Below are 18,327 nucleotides of genomic sequence, written 5' to 3'. Positions count from 1 at the left end.
CGCAATCGTGCTACGGACACAATTCAACACAGAATTTGATAATATATTTGTATTACATAATTTAGATTTTTTTTACTCAAATTTCTTATTAGTCCACATAATATATCTATATACATCAACATCAACCACAACAAACTCACTACATGCTAAAATCAGTTGGATGGTTAAATTGAAGTACGCCCTTTCGACCACTGTGACGTAAGCAGTAACCCAAAGGGAGCTGTCCAGGTCACCATCATCGGACCATTTACCCAGCTATCTGCTGAAAAGAGAAAGCAAAAACCAAACGGCAGCAAACTATTTCATAACATTAACTCAATAAACTCAAGGTACATGTAGTATGTCCTTAAAATTTGTAAAAAAGAATACATACCACAATACATGTAAAACAAGGGTTGGGTTGGGCGGGTATTTAGAAATTATAAAAATATTTTGGGCTCCTTAAATTACCAACCTTTCCTTTCCGCTGCTGTATGAAAAAAGGGAGATAATCGGGAAATAAAGTGCCTAAATGTCAAACCCTATGCGATCGGATAATAAAATCCCGGATACATTATGTAGACATAAAATTAAGAGGATTATTGCGGGGGAGAACTTTGATAACGGCGCATATTACGAGACAATCTCAAATATGCGCTATTATTTTCAATGCAGCTTTATTAATTTTCTCAAAAATCGTATCGAAATGATTCTGCAATATTTTGCTACATGTACATAACGGGTATTATGGAATGCATTTACACTGTGGTGAAAGTCTGTCCCGAGACACAGCTTATTCTAAGCAGTATGTGGGGATTGATGTAAATTTCAACATATTACGGTGTGTCGACGTATCTATTTCGTAAATGTCCGATAGCAAAAGCAATGTGAACCCGTGCACACACGGGTCAAAGTCTAGTATCATTAATAACAATTTGATAGCATGTCTGCTTAGAACTAGCATTAAGCGATAGCCTTTAAGCTCTCTGATTTTTTTAAAGAAATTATTAAAATAAAAAGTAATAAATTAATTGATTTCTATTTATCCATATTTTCTTTCCTTTCAAACGATATCTTCATACCAAATGGGTTTTTCCCGATTAGTCTTATCAAAAAAATCTCTTATTTTATTGATAAATAAAATATCATGTCAGATCAATAATAAAGAATAAAATTCATGGTATTATTTATGAAAATTCATGTTATTAATTAAAAAAATTCATTTAACCAATAGCGACACAAACAGAGCTAAATCATTGTTTCATCAACTGATATCACCATTCAGAAACAAACACGTTTTTTCTTATTCAATTAAATTCATGATTTGTAGACACATGTTCTTTATAATTAATACATATTCATATTTATATGTTTATTGGTACATATTTCTCTAAAAAAAAAAAACCAACCTAGTAGTTCGTGCTTTACGTAAACTCTATGTATTAATTTTGGCACAAACAATAAAAAAGAAAAACTTGCGTTTAAGTGCAATGTTTAATATTTTTCCAATCATAAGATAGCATTGTTTTTCGAAATACCCAAAAATGAGTTACAATCAAACACGTGAAAAAGAGAATTACGTTTTATTATAATTTTTACACTAAAAAAATCCTTTAAAATGAATCTTTAGAGGTATTTAAATACATCATCATTCGTCTGTGCCTGAAATAAAGAGAACAAAGTTTTGACGTAAACGTTTTATTTTTTAAAGTTTTTCTATCACCTTTATCATTTTACTTTATCGATTTGATTTATTAAGGAGTTTAATAATATGCAATAATTTTCCCCCAAAAATACCATCACAATTAAATTATATTTTGACTTACATCATACCTCAGATGATATATCTTCAATTTTGCATTTTCGCAGAGGAAGCCTCATACTTGAGATAGTAAACTGGTGCTTATACACCACCGCTACACTGATGGAATGAACCTGAGAGATCACGCTGTTCATTACTTTTACATTCCATTTCTGATTGTCTGAGGAGTGTTCGAAATACTGCAAAAATGCACGAATAACTAATTCATGATTTTAAGGTTGCTATATGTATGGACAATTAAAACATTGACAGCAATTTAAAAAGTTCACCGTTTTATGAACTTGGTTGGTCACCTGATTGAATTTTTGAAGACCTAAAAGATTCGTAAAAGATTTGATCATATACCAACCACACTCATATCCTGGTAATCTTTTAAAACATTGCTATTGATTACATATACTTACATTTGAAAGATTCAAGCTGTTGAGAATTGTAAAAAAATCTGTGTTCTTATGTTTACAATAATCCAAGCGAAAAGCGTTAAGCCTGCTGTATGTTCATTGTAACGTCATTAAAAAGTTCACACAGCTTTGAACGTTTTCGAAATTCTATATATTCCTATAAGGAATTATATATGCAAGAATAGATATATTACTACATTTTTCTGGATATTGAACGATATCAATTATTATTGGTTTACATGTACTAACTTCCGTTAACATATATAATCTTCTAACAAAAAAGAATGGCCAAATATCTGCCCCAGTTTAAACTAGTTTCTGAATAGTATCGTATCAAATCTTCAAAACTCATTGTACAGTGGACGCCTAACACTTTAATCTTAATTTTAGTCATCATTGCTCATTGGCTGTGTATCTATGACGTCATCCAAGTGACCTAGCTCCCTCAAATTTGCAAACAAATGAAAATATTCTCATTTGCTTTACATTTTGCATTTGGAAATATAATATGCATATCTGCTTTAGTGCGATTTTAAGAAGTTTTTCTTCAGATAACTATACTAAAAATGGTGCTTGGGCAAGCCTGCGCTCGATGTTTCTCAGTCAAAAAACCATCGGAAAACACCTATATTTTGCTACAAAACATTAATTTATCTTTACAACGTCATTTCTTCATTACGATGTCAATGTGGTGATAACTTTTAACACCTTTTTTTTCAATATGATTATGACTATCTTCCACCTCATTTTAAAGCTTTTTATAAAACGTTACTTTTAAGGGCAAAAAATGCACAATACCGCTCATAATACTTTAAACGTTGCGCGAGGTAGAAGAAGATACACGCAATTAACGTAAAAAAATAATATTTGCAATTACATCACTTTTTTTCGTTATCACAATTAATTTATAACAATACTCACTTTCTTGATAACAGATTGTTTGTTATCCAGTAAGGTAACCATCACGTTGGATGCCTGATGAAGGGTGAAGGACAGACCAACAATGTTTGTCGACTTCTCAGATAAAGTCATATTTATATATGCATACCCTCGTTCAGTGCCCGGATAATAAAGTCCATTGGAAGACAACAGCGCCTGGTATATAGGTCCATTGTAAATAACACTGGATGACGTTGTAACGTTACCTATAGCTTGACAAGCTGTAATAATTAAATATTTGATCTTAGGAAAGAACGTCTTTGTTTTTAATTTGGAGAAATCATTGGAGCTATACTTGACAAATTATAGTTTAGTTGGAATAGTGTGATCCTTATGGCAAATATTCAAACTACCAAAAGGACAAGATCTAATACTGCAAAGGTGATAAACACACACAGCTGATGCAGCCTTAGCATAAATAAATCAAGATTGAAGACTATTTTTTTTCTTGCAAATTGTTTTATCGACAACCCCTAAATATCCACTAGTCTAAAATCTTTTACCGCAAGTGCTCAGAAATACGCGAATTTTACCCCCCCCCCCCCCCATTTTTGTATTAAAGACAACTTTGACATGTGATTTCGTCTGCTCAATGATCGAATTAATGCTGGACTCGATTTAATATAAACAAAACTATGTGTTGATCTAAATGACCCACGCATATATGTAAATATTCTGATTTAAGGTGTATCAGATATATCAACATTTTAATATGTTTCTGAGTCTGACTATGGAGAGGAAAAGAATGATTGCACCATTTGATTACCTCCGTTGTCGATGCCCTATAGACAAAGAGAAGTTTGGTGATTTTGAAAATAATGAATAAGGCATCCATGATTAAATACTTTAAACTAATTTACTGATCAGCCTTTATTTAACAAATCTTAATTGAAAACTTGTATTGATTATTTTAATCAGTATGTATTTAAAAACTTGATTTCGAAACCTGAAGCCTGTATTTCTGTTCACTGCATCAGATAAAAACATTTTAGCATGATTCCTGTTCACTGATAAAAAGAATAATTTACTCATTCTATAGCACATCAAAACACCGACTCTGGAATAAGTTATGGTCAAAATATATTGTTTTACGTGAGCCAATAACATATTATTTGACATTAAAAGTCTTAAATAGTCCTACTCTTATGACTGAATGTTGATAATAGAAAAATGAATACAGACAAATATATTATGAACGCATTTTTATTACCTTGTTTTAAACATTTTTAATTCCGTTTAGTTGGCCTGGAGATAAAAATGGGCGCCTGTAAAGTGCGAAACGAAATCGAAACGAAATCGAAACGAAACGAAACGAAACAAAATCAAACGAAACGAAACGAAACCAATCGAAACGAAACGAAATCAATCGAAACGAAACGAAATCAAACGAAACGAAACCAAAATTCGAAACGAAACGAAACGGAATTTAGACAAAACTAATATCAATTTTGACTACATAAAAGTGAAAATAAATTCATTGAAATAAATTTTTGAACCATAAAATATAACTACCTGTATGTTTCAGATTGGCGCTGTAAATTTTTAAGCCGATTAATCGAAATTTGCAAAACTTATATAATTATGTAAATAAGTGATGTACATTCCTATACATTTTAATGTTTCTTAATTGTTTCATTAAATAATAAAAATGATATTCAGACGTTTTGAGAGAGAGAGAGAGAGAGAGAGAGAGAGAGAGAGAGAGAGATGAAAGAAAACTTATCAGCGACATCACATAGCAAAGTATATACGCAAGTTTTGGAAGAGAGAGATATGATGATGATACTGAAGGGGACATTCTAACAACAATTTTCTTTCTATCGATTTGAAATATTGTAAAAATGAAACGATCGAATACAATGTGATTTATAGCATACTTGTTGGTTACCAGTTTCTGACATATAATAAGAACGTATAGCATGAATTTGGACGTCGTAGTTTGACAAAATTAAAGTGCAATATAAAGAGGTTTTTTACCTGTTCTCTTTCTCCCCCTTTCACACGCAAACACAATGTATTTGAATCATTTTTACAATATTTCATATCGATATAAAAAAAACCGTGTAGTTGGAATGTCTCCGTAAATACTGTAAACGCACTATATTTAGGGTGTACAGTATTTGGCGGAATATAATTTTTCAACAAGTTAGCATGGATTTGATTTAGCGCATTTCTGAATTTACCTTTTTATCTACTTACCGTATATATTTTACATTTGGCAATGTACTTGATTTTGCAGACACCGTTTTCCGCCAAAAACGCAAAATAGAATACATAGCCAAAGGGGTAAAGACAGTTTTAGAATACGTTTACAGTATAATCATCTTTATATTGCAAGTTAATTTTGTCAAATTACGACGTCCAAATTCATGCTATACATAAATACAACAATTCTTATTATATGTTAGAAACTGGTAACCAACCAGTATGCTCTAAATCACATTGTATTCGATCGTTTCGTTTTTACAATATTTCAAATCGACAGAAAGAAAATTGATGTTAGAGTGTCCACTTTAGTATCATCCTCATATCTCTATCTCTCTCTTTCTTTCTTTCTCTCTCTCCCAAACTTGTGTATATACTTTGCTATGTGATGTCGCTGATAAGTTTTAAGGCATCTCTCTCTCTCTCTCTCTCAAAACGTCTGAATATCTTTTTAATCTTTTAATGAAACAAATTAGAAACATTAAAAGGTATAGGAATGTACATCACTTATTTACATAATTATATAATGTTTGCAAATTTCGGATAATCGGCTTAAAAAATTACAGCGCCAATCTGAAACATACAGGTAGTTATATTTTAAACTATTATGGAGTCAAAATTGATATTAGTTTTGTTTAAATTCCGTTTCGTTTCGTTTCGATTTTTGATTTCGTTTCGTTTGATTTCGTTTCGTTTCGATTGATTTCGTTTCGTTTCGATTGGTTTCGTTTCGTTTCGTTTGATTTCGTTTCGTTTCGATTTCGTTTCGCACTTTACAGGCGCCCGATAAAAATACTGATATAGAACGTTACATTACTCAAGTATGTAACAACACTACAAGTCGATTTTGTAACTTAAAGTTAAGTACATTTCATAAATGACTATTGAAGCATGTCATCGCTCATTTAGTGAATATTAAAAAAAAACTATTAATAAAACTAACAAGGATTCAACCTTAAACTGATGCAAAGTTCTTAGAATACAGACGAGCTACGTGCAAATCTACTCCAAAACCCTTTGGACCTTATTTGATATCAGCTCAGCCGATATATTTGATTACCTAGTGGTACTCAAAAAAATAATTTCTTAGTTAAAGAAAAATGTACAGAATTTAAAGGCGGAGTCTATAATATCCAAAAAAGAAACGAAATAAGAATAACAACTTATCAACTATTCGATTCAAAATGCCCAAAAAGAACAATATATTTTAAATGTAGTATATATAATATGCCATATTAACTTACGTAATTCGCAAGCATGACCTCGAAAACCAGGCCAACATTTGGCACACAGCCCCGTGTCACGGTAGCATTGTTCACAATTCCAGGGACAAGGTCTCGAACACTGAGGATTTTTACCCACAGGACTGGGACAACCTTCATTGAATAAAACTGCATTATAAACCAAGACATTTTACAATAAACTTTCTTTCGCAACATTATTAAAAACACCAGCCACCCATGAGACAAACAGTTCATTGCCAGAGACGGTAAATTACAGACATCACATTCTACGCTCAATACTTAAAAAAAAATAGAAAAAAATAAAAACAGACTTGCCACCATAGACCTCAACTTCACACAGGTCACCATAAGCCAAGTTTGAATACCCGGAAGGGTAGGTAACTCCGGGCAGATGTTCATTGTAAAAAATGACATATTGTCCATGATAAGGACAATCAATAGTCACGTGATCAGGAATGGTTTCTCTTGTGTAATTTGTATCGTGGTGACATAGGATTCCGTCAAGACGATTAGTAGAGTTCGAAATGTACAAGGAAAATCCCAGGAAAACTGCCGTATAGCCATTGTTTATTCCTTTAACAAACACAGAAACATGGTTTTGATGTTCGTTGAATTCTTAAACGGACGAAAAGCCAATATCTTTTGACTGCTTTCAAAAAGGGACAAACATCGATGAATACTAAATACAAATGACCAAAATATTATCAGAATGAAATTGTAATAATTACGTCTTCTTATCCTAGGGTGAAAAATCATTGATTTTATTTTCTTATTCTCGTTTTCTTCCATATTTTTCTCGGAGCAGAGTTTTCATTATTCGATGAATCTAATAATTTCTTTTCTCTACCTAATTGGCAAACAAAGAGTTTAAGCACCAACTGACCCTTTGTCTCCAAGGTATTGTGATTGAAATGCTTGATATCGCTGCTCTTCTAAAACCATAAGCGACAAAGACTTTAAACTTTAACTGTTGTGTAAGGTTCACTTAGATTGTTCTCCAATCTATTTAAACTGAAAAAGCTCGAGGTTTCCTTCTAGCATTTATTTTTCATGAAGGTTCTGTAGATTATTGAAGAAACATTTGCAACTTTTTTTTACCACAGGTCGTAGAGACATTAGACCGCTTGGGATTGAAGTGTCTTTATTAGCCAGTTAAAATAACATAACGACCAATGGTCAAGAATAATATGACAATCTGAATTAGTGAATTTCCAAATGTATTTTGCTATCACCACTCCATTCAAATCGTTACAGGTAAAGACTTGAAACTTTAACCTATGTTTTTAATTTAGTTTAAAAATATTACAATATATTACTAAGAAAATCACCTGATGTCTCCATTATGTAGTCATTGATCCTTAACATTTCTCAATTTTGTTTAAAACACAACTAGAGACATCGGACTACTTGACATCAAACGTTTTACATTGGTTAATTTCAAAAGGGCATATAGGACAAAGGTCAATTTAAATAAAAAAATAAGGCTAAGTCAGTCTGACAATATTTCTTAATTTCATGCAGGGAAAATAATTCAAAATAATTTCTTTTTTGAAATAATTTTTTTTAAACTTAAAAAAAAAAACCAGGTTATAAATACCTGTAATTGTTAAAAACCAATTGGTCTTTTTACACTTTCTTTTTACAAAACTTTATCATTTAATGTTACCAGATACAGTTTACCATATCCCATTGTACGTTATCGGTCCTGAAATAGATTACGACGAGTTCGATCCTGTGTATCTTTTCCAGATTAACCCACCATGTTATTTGTGTTGATGGTTTTGATATAGCACACTGTCCACTTGAGTAATGGCGTGACGTATATCGTCCATCAACTGCTTTATCCCAGCCATAAAAGGGCTGAATGGTGATGACAGCCAAGTTTGTTTCCTGTAACTCAGATTTTCCATATCTAAAATAAACAAAAATAATAATAATAATGATAATAATAATAATAATAATAATAATAATTTAAATAAAAATAATAATATCTAATCTTTTATAGCTTGTTGTAACAACTGAAATACTAGAGACTGTATATTCCGAAAACAAATATTTTGTTTGAAAGAATTTTAAAGTCAAAGTTTTAACTTTACGCTGTAATGGTTTTATTTTCACATTTCATATACTTTTTTTTGTCAGAAAAACACTTTTTTTCATGATGATAATAAGATATGAAGACACTAATATGCAGATTAACAAAATGCAATCTCGCCTTAGAGATCGAGTGGTGCAATTTGTTTTGTCCGCACAAAATTTTAAATTTCATATCTGCAACGTAACTTTTTGTTAAATTTTATATTATCAAACTTATCAAGTAGAGCAGGAATAAGTTTTACCATATTTACACAAGGCAGCACAAGGAAGTGTGCAGGCTGGTTGTTTAAATCCATACTGGGGTATTGGACAACCTTTGAATAAAAGCTTGTAATTGTTATATGTTCCAGTTAACTGCTGAATGATTATACGTTATTTTTTTCTTCATACTAAATTTCAAGTACCATAAACTACTATTTCACAGAGGTCAACAAAGGCGTATTGACTGTAATCTTCTGGGTAGCTGATTCCTGGGCGTCTCTCATTGTAAAATATTACATACCGACCAACAGCAGAGTAGAAAAAATCCACAATGGAAGGTATCGTATACTTGTTGTATTTTCTCTCATGATAACAAATAACGCCGTGATTGTAATCAGTCGTATTCGAAACGGCAACTGAAAACCCTAAAAGTCTTCTTGTAAACCCATTGCTGACATCTAAAAAATCAATGCATTTCTTATTATGAATAAGTACACCAATAGTGCATTTTGATCATTTATCTATCAAATTTATCTCACCCCATTTTTTATTATCCGTTCTTGAGTAGATAACAATGCGTTCAATGCAACGATAATTTTCTAAATCTACCCTCCACATTACAAACGACTGGCCATCTTGAGTAGAAGTGCACTGACTGCTGAGTATAATAAGATCACTTTTTTTACCATCAACGAGTCTGGAACTTGGTTGTCCGTCAAAAAGTGTATGCAGTTGAAAAGTCGGGCGATGCAATGCCATATTAACTGCGCAAAGAAATAATTTTAAAAAATAAATAAATAAATTTAATCTATCTTAAATATGAACAAAATCAATTTGAGTCATTTTAGAAAGAAAAATCAACACTTTTGAACTTTTTTATTGAAAAAATAATGACTTACCTTTTAACCGATAGTATGTGGATCATGACCAGATAATACTATCATTTTTTTCTATCAAGAGTGGTTTTGGTTTGTGTGAAACATGTATAATATTTCATGATTTGTTTAATGAAATTCTACCGTGTCATTTTAAATTGTACATACTTCTTTCATAATTATCACAGAATTGTCCGGAAAAACCAAGCCGACAGTCTCCAAGACATTCTCCAGACACAATGCTGCAATGGTGACAGTTAACTGGACAAGTCTTTGAGCAATGCACACCATAGAACCCTAGAGGACAACCTTGTTAAAGGAAAGCAAGGCTGGTAGTAAAAGTCATAACCATTATAAAACGCTTGTTAAACATGTCACCCTATCAGTCTATGACGTATTGCCCTGCATTACTGATATTTTAAATAAGAGGTATAAAATCCAATGTAATTTAAACATTTTTGAAGAAGAATAAGCATGAATTGTAATAAACTATTATTCTATAGAGTAGTTTATACCATACACCTCCACTTCGCATAGATTTATTTGTGCCTTTGTAGAATAGCCAGGTTTTGTGGACAGATTGCCTTCTCTGGTGTTAAAATAGATCACATATCGACCTGGCATGGTGCATTCTATGGTCAGACTTGACGGAATAGTTGACGGTGTATACGTCGTGTCGTGATAGCACAGGTACCCGTCCTCCTTGACTGTTGTATTCGACACATAGACAGAAAATCCAAGAAAGGTGCCTGCCAAATCACTGTTTGCTAAAACAGAAGAAGAATTGGAGAGAGAAACAAAAACATGATTAAAAAATTTCTACCAGGGTAGAGATCGCATAAGCTGATTTTCTGAATCTGAGTACATTGGAGCATTTTGAATGCCACGAAAGTTACTACGAATTCTAATAGTTATTTATTCGATTTTTCTACGATTTCAGAGTAATTTTTAATCCACTCACCAAATGGCATTTCATCGGTTCTATAATGTATGACTATTTTATGAATACTCTGAATTGTACCGAGGTCCACTAGCCAAGTGACATCGGCGTTCGACTCCAAAGACACCGCACACTGGCCTCCGCTTTCTGATAGATTTCCACACAATCCGTCTACAGCTCTAGAGGAGGGGTACTTCTCTGAAGTCTGCCAAGTATGTTTCTCACATGCCAGATTCATGTCTATATCGGATCATAAAGCAGTCTTTAGGATTTGTTAAAGTGTCAGTATTTATTGCCGCATTGACTTTTTAATCGTTAAAAACATTCTGAAATACCAATTATTTGCCCACTGGTTAGTATTGGCCTTTTTAAGGTAGTTCAAATTGTTAACTCATTCATATTACTTGTCCTACTGTTTTGTTTTTTTTGTTGATAATTTAACTTCATTTCTTTTTTCTCAAATAACATAAACCCATTCAATATCCATACATTTGTTTCGTTTTTTTTAATCGTGTATTAACGTTTGACACAAAGGAAATTTCCAAAGCAATCAATAGATTTCCTCTATATAACGGTGAATTTTAAAATATAACTGAAATGTATAAAAATCTCTCATTTGCTTTCTCATCCTGCTAAAAATACAATTTACATATTGGTTTGAACCAAAACATACAATATATGTACTTACAACCTTCCACTTTAAAGTAAACACACATAAGAGTGACCAAAGTAAATGAAATAGTGTTGAACACCATCACCATTGCTCTGTTAGGAGAATCTCGTTCTATAAATCGATCCTACCGAAACAGTGTTGTTTCCTGTATAGTTCTATCAGATGTCGTGTCACAAAGTCTATTTATTTTTACTCTTACGAGTACACCCATCTTTCACAAACTATGTTCTCATCAAACAAAAGTGCATATCATTTGTGCGTATGTGAATAAACAACTTATTTCCCGATATACATCATTATTCCTTTATTTTATTACACTACTGTCGCCCATTAATGGCAGTTATGACTGGATGCCTTTTTAAAAGTTGGGATCATTTGAATACATTATCGTGTAACGTGCGGGATCGTATGTGTATCGGGGAAATTGGTTTGCGTTTTTTACCGTGCGTGTTCGTGCGTGATCGTGCGGTTTATTCGTTTTGTAACCTTTCTTACGGAATGCCATGATTTATTCTGAAAACAACGACAAGTAGTTTTTGTAAAACTATGTGAATTTCAAACTTTTTTTTAATAGAAGAACATTGATTCTTTTTTTTATATAGAAAAACATTCATTACCTCTTTCGTCGTTAATTACGTTTAGTAACAATCTCCGTAGTTCATTCAATCCTTTGTTGGTCGAGTTAGATTTGCATAATTTTATAATCAGCCTATATCAAGCATTTATTGTGTTTTGACACATAATTTTAATCATATTAGCAAGAGCAACACGCTGGATGAAAGCGGTCAAGCTCACCCATGCCCCGTTTTAAAGTAAACGATTATTCTTCTTTCAAATGAGAATACGATACGCATTCCTATCTTTTTTTCTTCCTAGACGTGAACTTCGAAGCTTCATATCGTGCCCATTTCTGAACGGTTTTTGCTCAAATGTTCAACTAATAGACATTAAACAACACTATCTTAATCAATTCATAAATTTTAAAAATCCTTTTCCGTTAACGAGTTACCCTTTTAAATTTTTTTAGAAAATTGGATTTGGTTTCCAGACAAAGGCTCCAAGACTTTGATTGCAAGGAATGTGAATCCAACGAATTGAATAACAGAGACATTGTCGTTGTGCACATCGGTTTTTGTTTTTGGATTACGTTTTTTTAGGAGAATTTATGGGTAAAAAAAAAAAAACAGGATTCAAAAAGTGCAAAAATTAGACATGTTTTCCTTTGTATCTTTTAAACGAAGAATATCTTGTCAAGACAAGTAGAATAAACGTTGTGCAGAATATCAAGGGCTTTCATTTTACACCAATAAAAAGGGCTGGAGTTTTAGGAGTTTAAGTCACTGGTGTTAAGTTCTTATAGTGGACAATCCTTAAAAACGGGAATCGGAAAACAAAACATTATTTTTCTTTTCTAGTAAAACACAAAATACGGTTTTAAAAAAATCGATGATTTGCATTGTAGTAATAAACTGCATGCATTTTAAATCTACCTTGAGTCAGAGCTGTGTGTGTGTACCATTACGTAATCTATCCCTCATCCGCGGCCGAGAAAAAAAATTATGGTCGCGGCTCGACTACCTGGCGGTCAGCGGTTATCTAATACACGAGAGTTGCGTCTCCCATATATGAGTTTATTTAGCTGCGAACTCAAGAATTGTTTTAGGTTTGATTTCACATAAAAGTTAATGGATCAAACGATAGGGTGTCAATTAAGAAACTGTTCAGTTAATTAATAAAAGCAATGTCATTCTTAGTCTATAGCAATATCAAACATAGATCAATTGTGGGTTTAAAGTTAAAAATAAAGAATTTCTCTTTGATAGAGTTTAGTCATTATACTGCAAAATTTTCAAATCTGCCTGGGTTCTGTGCTGTGTAGCGTGTACCTTAAGGAAATCTATCCTTCGCCGAGGAGATCAGCCACGGCTGCACTACATAGCGTTAAAAATCAAATTAAATCATAATCAAATTTTCATGTTACATGTTTGCAGTGGGTGCTGACACGATAAAAGAATGTCCTGAATTGAGACATTCGACGATTATTTTAAAGAAAATCCACATGAGGTTTTTAGCAACTTTAGATTAGATTCTATCGGTCACATATTAATCATGTCTGTAGTTTTTCTACATGGTCGTTCGTTTTATTGTGAAAACGAACTTATTGCTGCGCCCCCTCACCCTCCTCCTGCCCGCTGCTAAGTGCTCGCACTGGATTTTTTTTTAAATTGGCGAAAACATTTCAAGATCTGACGAAAATTATTTTTGATGACTTATTATGTATAGCATTTTCTCCTTATCGTGTTTCACTTTCCCACCCGTTTGTTTATTCTGTCAGTCTCTGTTAATTCAGTCGCCACGTGCGACCGAAAATCTTTCGTCGCTTCAGCTCACACAGCTCAGAGCTCCAGGTCATCAAAATTTATGAAATTGAGTAACAGTTGGAAGGGTGTTTTCACTACAATGGTCAATTGTTAAGCAATAAGACTTCTTATGATCTTCCCTTTAAAGGTGTGGGATCGTAATCTGAGAATGTAGCTAATAAACTAACCCTATTCATTTGTCGATGTGATTTTTTTCAAAATAAATTACATGCTTTAAATAAAATGCATGCATATGATGTAACAAGAAACACCCAGATTGTTTTGCATTTTACTATATGTACAGCAATACACCTTGACCCCCTTACCTACAACCATGCAAATGAGGGTGCAACCTTAATGTACACATGCATGTTATTATAGTTCTGGAAACTATTAATCTTGTATTTTAATATACTGGGTATTGTTCTACTAAAATTAGTATTCCATCGGATGTAGCTAACCTCGTAAGTAAATGCAGTTGCATTACAACCTCGTACTACACAACTGCAATAAAAGGGTTTTTTTTTTATCAATTTTCATACAATTAGCAATAAATAAAATTCCCAATAGCACACATCTATCTCACTTAAGAGTAACTTTGAGAAGAGCATATAGTTTTGGGAGGCAGATATGTCGCTTTATTATAGTATGCAAGTCAAGTGAACTGTCTTGGTTTTTCAAAGAAATAAAAAAATTGTCGACACTAGACGATAAGTTTCCGGGCTTCAGTGGTGTCAGAAATTGACAACAGAAAACGTTTTCTTTATCCTTATAAAAGCGGAATCACCTCAGCACAAAAACTGTGTGAAACAACAAACATACCAAGGATTACAGTGTATGACAATTTGAAAATATTTCGTGAAGGGAAGTCCGAGATACGGTGCCCGGGATCTGGCAGGATGAAAATTATTGACGTGAATGACAACAGACAGGCTGCACAAATTGCTGCTTCTCATCCGCAATGGTCAGCACAGCAAATTGCAAATGAATGTGCAAGAAGAGGATCAGCGTTAGTGTCAAAATTGAGTATGGGCCGGACTCTGTGTAAACAGATAGCCATGCTATGACCTTGAATTGCTAGTATTACATAATGGTCACTATGATATTTATGTGTACCTAAATACTGCACACTGAATGGTATTAATGATAATCAACAGAATGAACTCTGTGACTCTGGTAGCAATGCGTAGTATTCCTAAATGATGTGATTATGAATGAATATGCATAATACGGGCATAATAATATCCAAATTGAGAGTTTAACAACAAGTGACATATTTGGCGATTCTGTGTCTGCAACGATAGCTCTAGTATTCTATATTGACTCATGTATTGTGTATTCTATACATTAACCTTTGTAACCTTTTATGCCGTGTATGAATGAACGTATTGTGAGTAAGTGATGCCTCATACTAGGTGGGGGACTCCGAGACCCAGGACTCGGAGACTCAAATCCTGCATCCAGACTCTTTGATTGGCAGTTTTGACGGTTTTGTTACTTTATTTAGGAATAAACTATTAATCTTAATTTTGAACACTGAATGTTCACTCATGATCGTCGTAAATGGGCCGAACTAGTCAAAACTGTTCATCATAGGTAAAATGTTATATATACCCATGTAAAATGATGTTGAGGAGGGAGATAGATCCCACATATAGATAGATTCCGCTTATTGAGATAGATTATGAGACTCCTGATTTGGGCTGCTATTAGCTGATGTAATTGTAACTATACGATCACGCTTAATAAAACCGCTTGAGAAAGAAATACTGGACTTGTCATCACTAAGTTTGAGCTGACCCTCAATTGGATCCGTAAGACGGAAGGCTTACATGAACTTTCTTGGTGCCAGTGACCAGGACTGAGCGAAGTTCAATATCGAATAAGGTAAGAACCATTTCTATTTGTCTCTTATAGCTATCTCGAAGTAAACAACTTTGTCTAAGCAACCAATATGGCGACAGGTGATGGGTTTGATAAAAAAGAATTTAAAAATCAAATGGAGCAATTAGAAAAACAATTCGCGGGGTTGGGTCAGAACAAAGAATATAAAGGGCAAGAAACAGATCAAAAGTCCCCAGAAAAAGAGCAAATTAAACAAAATACTTTTGAAACATATCATGATGCTAGGCCGTATGAAACTCGTGAACCTCGACACCGAGTCCCAGATCAGGATAATGATAAAGATTTTTTCATTGGTCAAGTTAAAGCTATAACAGCCGCACTCTCAGTGCCCCTATCTTCTGTGATAACTCCTTTTGAGGGAGATGCTCAAAAATTTAAAAAGTGGATAAAGGAAGTTGAAAAGTACAGTGTTATGTCTGGGAAACAAGGTCATGAGATCCCCATGCTTGCATACATAACGAGTAAGGGTTCAGTGGGGGATTATATTAAAAGCTATTTAGATGAAACAGATGCGTCTGAAGAAATCCCATCTTGGAACGATCTTAAGGAATCCCTTAAAATAGATTTGCAGAGATAACAGACCCCCAACACGCGTTAGCAGTAATGCGTAAGACTCGACAAAATTCAAATGAAAGTGTTCAGTTGTTCGCCGAGAGACTATTACAAATCGCGGAAGACGCCTACAGTAATGACAGACTAAAAGATCCTTTAATACAACAACAGTTAGTAGATATCTTTTGTGACGGGTTGACATTCGACTATCTCAGAATGAAAATTTTGCGAGAAAACCCTAAAGACTTAGAATCCGCAATTCAAATAGCAATGCGAGAACAAAATCTGAGACAGAGGCTAGCGATAAGAGGGTCAAATATGACAGAAATTGTACAAAGTAATGACAACAGACGAACTCTTTCAAATTTTGATACTTCTCTTACCTTATTAAAGGATAGAGCAGATAATCTTACCTCAGTAGAAACAAGGCATGTAGAACCAATGGAAATTGACCATGCGCGTAATAGTAGGTGTTTTAAATGCAAACAGACGGGTCATAGGGCTCGATTTTGTACTCAAAATAAACCCCAAGTCAGGTCCTGTCCTCAAATAAATAAACGATCCAGTCAAAACAAAGCCGTTCATAATGTAGAACAGAAACCCCGTTCGCCTGTGGAATGTTGGAATTGTGGTAAAGTAGGTCATGTGCGTGCAGATTGTTGGGGCTCGCATATGTATCAAAGAGCGCAGCAAAATCGGGGCAGACCTTCAAATCGTCAAGGCCGAACATATAAATCTGGCGACCAAGTAAATAGGGGATCGTCTCAAAATTTCAAATCGCGTTCTTATTTTGACAAACAAAAACAGGAAAACTAAGACGTTCTTCCTTCGTTGAAGCCCGAAGAAAGAACTTTAAACAAAGACCTACATATGAAATTAATTTTACTTACAACCCCAGTAGCTGTTTATTAAAAGTAGGTAAAAATAAATCTAGAGCTTTGGTAGATACAGGTGCAGCTGTATCTCTTATTAGTAAAAAAAATGTATGAAAATCTATTTCCCCGCCCCAAGTTGCTTAATAATGATATCCCCTCTTTACAAGCAGCAAATGGCAATTCTTTAATTGCGATAGGGTATGTAAATATTTCCTTTAAGATTTCAGGGTTAACTTTAGACCACAAACTTTATGTGACAAAGGGACTCAACCGAAACATGATTCTCGGTCGTGATTGGCTCAAGAAAAACAATGTTTGTTTATACTTTGATCTTGGACTCATGCGTATTAATGGCAAAGTATACGCGGAACTTAAAGAAGATTTACACATCTCAACTATTGTAAGAACTCCTAAGAAACTTATTATGAGACCAAACACGGTGACTGTATTCTATGGAAAAATAAATAACAATTTTCCTCTGGAAAAAAATGACTTGGTTGAAGTGAACAGCATTGACAATAACTGCATTATGGAAGACCCAGGACTATATTTAAAAGACGCCGTTTGTATAGTTCGGAAAGATAAGAAAGTTCCAATGATCTTCGTTAACCAAACTAACACAAATTATAAAATTCCAAGAGGCTACATAGTAGGACGAATAACCGCATTAAAACAGAAGGAAATCTCAGAAATACAGACTACTCAAGACACAAAAGAAGAAATTGATGTACCTAAAAGATTTGAACACTCAATCAAAAGACTTGTGAGCAAAAACAATGATTTATTTGCAAAGAAAGACAGTGACCTTGGAGTGACTGATACTGTTAAAATGAAGATAGAAACTGGAGATCACCACCCAATAAAGAACAGACCCTACCGTGTACCCTTAAATAAAAGACAGATACTTGACAAGGCCATACTGGAAATGATGGACGCAAAGATTATTGAGAGATCACAATCGCCTTGGTCATTTCCCTTAGTAGTGGTGAAGAAAAAGGACGGATCAGACCGGATGTGCGTTGACTTTAGAAGCTTGAATAAGATAGTGAAACCCGTATCATTCCCGCTACCGTTGATTGATGACATCCTATGTTTACTAGGTAAGGCAAAATATTTCACTGCACTAGACTTAAAGAGTGGATATTGGCAAGTGAAATTAGAAGATTCAAGTAAAGAAAAAACGGCCTTTGCATGTCACAAAGGACTATTCCAATTCAACCGGATGCCATTTGGGTTGAGTAATGCACCGGCAGTCTTTC

The 18,327-nt window shown here is 33.7% G+C and overlaps 1 pseudogene; it reads right to left on the bottom strand.

Moving 5' to 3' along the window:
• Positions 1-187: 187 nt before the first annotated feature.
• LOC128170696 (uncharacterized) lies at positions 188-16,760 on the bottom strand (annotated as a pseudogene).
• Between the last annotated feature and the right edge of the window lie 1,567 nt (positions 16,761-18,327).

The sequence above is a fragment of the Crassostrea angulata genome, chromosome 2, assembly GCF_025612915.1.
Source record: "Crassostrea angulata isolate pt1a10 chromosome 2, ASM2561291v2, whole genome shotgun sequence".
NCBI classification, from domain to species: domain Eukaryota; kingdom Metazoa; phylum Mollusca; class Bivalvia; order Ostreida; family Ostreidae; genus Magallana; species Magallana angulata.
Note: the sequence above shows the minus strand (reverse complement) of the source record. Positions and strands in the feature narration are given on the sequence as shown.